The following is a 2,500-nucleotide window of genomic DNA, read 5'->3' on the forward strand; positions in this document are numbered from 1 at the left end:
CTCAGTTACTTAAGAAGATGCATGCTCGGTTAAAATATCGCTAGGCAACTCAAGAAATTCCTCTTTCGATAGTAAAATGGCTCGTGCGGTTAAAAAAAGTGTTCGTTTAATAAAGTGTTCTTTCGCCTAACAAAATAACCCTAACGGTTAAAAAAACTTTTAAAAAGTTCCTCGCTCGGTTTAAAAAATACTCAGCCTTGTTCGATTAAAAAAAAAAGCTTGTGCGGTTAAATTTACAATTGTTCTGTTAAAAAAAAAAAACCTGTAACCCTAACCCTAACCCTAACCCTAACCCTAACCCTAACCCTAACCCTAACCCTAGCCCTAACCCTAACGGTTAAAAAAAACGCTTGTGCGGTTAAAAAAAAAACACTTGTTCAGTTAAAGAAACGGTGGTACGGTTAAAAAAACCCTTGTTCGGTTAAAAAAGCACTTGTTCGCTTAAAAAAATAGTTGCTCGGTTAAAAAACCGTCTTACGGTTAAAAAAAACTCTTGTTCGGTTAAAGAAACCGTGGTACGGTTAAAAAAACCCGTTTTCGGTAAAAAAAAAAAAAAAAAAAAAAAGCACTTGTTTGTTTAAAAACACTTGTTCTGTTAAAAAAAAAACACTTGCTCACTGGAAAAAACACTTGTTCTGTTAAAAAAAAAACACTTGCTCACTGGAAAAAACACTTGTTCTGTTAAAAAAAAAACACTTGCTCACTGGAAAAAACACTTGTTCTGTTAAAAAAAAAACACTTGCTCACTGGAAAAAACACTTGTTCTGTTAAAAAAAAAACACTTGCTCACTGGAAAAAACACTTGTTCGGTTTAAGAAACGCTTGTTCGGTAAAAAAAAACTCTTGTCCGGTTAACCCTAACCCTAACGGTTAACAAATACCCCGCCGATTAATGAGTTACGCGGCTGCTTAGGAAGTCCTCGGTCGGTTATGAAAACACCCAACCGCTTAACCCTTTCATGCACCAATTATTTTTCTGTAACTAACATAACTCATAAAAAAACATCTACAAAATGACAGTGGAACTATGAAATGTTAAATTAGACTTTTTCTACAGCCTTTTTCAACTCTCATTTATAAAACAATATTGTTTTCAATCGGTTAGAATGCACCATTTGAATTGGGGAAGCTTAGCTTGATTTATTGTTATACAACAACCCAGCACATGAAATGGTTAAAGAAATACCCACCTGCCTAAGTATCCTTAAAAAAAAGTATCCTTAAAAAAAAATAAAACCCTCTGTCTCTTGAACATAAATGCAAAAATCATTTAAAAAAGCAAATTCATTTTCAAAAACGTTTAAAAAGTGTAAACCACTTATTAAAAGAAGACTTTACAAAATACTTCACTGCTATTTAAAAAATACTACACATCTATTTCAGAAATTCCATACCACACTACAAAATGAATTTCAAAAACATTTGTTTGTTTGCAAGACAGAAGTTTTCATTACAGAAGACGCTGAATCCATTTTAAAAAGATGCACAGTGAAAAATGCCTACTTTTTATTTTTTTCAAAGGCTCGGTCACTTTCAAAAACTGCAGTCCCTTTTAGAAAAAAAAGAAGTCTTTAATTAAGAAGCAAAAGGTCTCTTTAAAAAAGAAATACAAGTTTTCATTTTAAGAATGGTAGATGTGACTTAACCAACAATTTTAAGTCACATTTAAAGAAACACATTAAGTCGCTTTAAAATATATAATAAGTCACATTCAAGAAGCTTCATATCACTTTAAAAGGGCTTAAGCCACTTTAAAAGTCTCTTAAATGTCTAGCTCACTCACTCACTCACTCACTCACTCACTCACTCACTCACTCACTGCATGATCAAAGTCTTTTAAAAAGACTATTCATGTTTGAAAAGTGCTATTTCACTTTTGCTATTTCCAAATAAATAAAAAGTTTACATCACTCTCAAAAAATGCAAAGCTGCTTAAGAAGAAAAAGCTAGGTCACTTTTAAAAAAGATAACTTCATTTGTAAAAAGAACATCAAGGCGGTTAAGAGTTCTCTGCTCACCAAAACCAAAACAAAAGGCTAAGTCGCTTTAGAATGTAAAACCAACTGCAAACCATTTTAAAAGGGTTTAAAGCCAGTTTAAAAGTCTCACCAGAGATGTCCAGCTCACTGGAACAAAGTCTTTTAAAAAGATTATTCGCATCAGAAAACAGCTAGCTCACTTTCAAAAGTGTTGCTTTAGAAAGAAGCTAGTTCGCTTTTAGAAACAAAAACTTCATTTCTAAGATGAAAATCGATTAAGAGTTGTCTGCAAAACAAAACCAAAAGCTTATTTGATTTAAAGAAACAAAAAACGTTTAAATGGATCCAAATTGACATTGTGAAGTAGAGCAACTTTAGAAATACAACAAATCATATTTTTAAAATTTTGCCACTTTAAACGCAACCCTAACCCTAACCCTAACCCTAACGCTATATCATATTTAAAAAAGAGCCTAAGTCACTTTAAAAAGGTCACATCATTTAGACAACACGAAGCTGTT

Source organism: Hydra viridissima, unplaced genomic scaffold (genome assembly GCF_058129835.1).
Source record: "Hydra viridissima isolate aposymbiotic clone 2 unplaced genomic scaffold, HvirCarnegie_v1 scaffold_14, whole genome shotgun sequence".
Taxonomy (NCBI): Eukaryota; Metazoa; Cnidaria; class Hydrozoa; order Anthoathecata; family Hydridae; genus Hydra; species Hydra viridissima.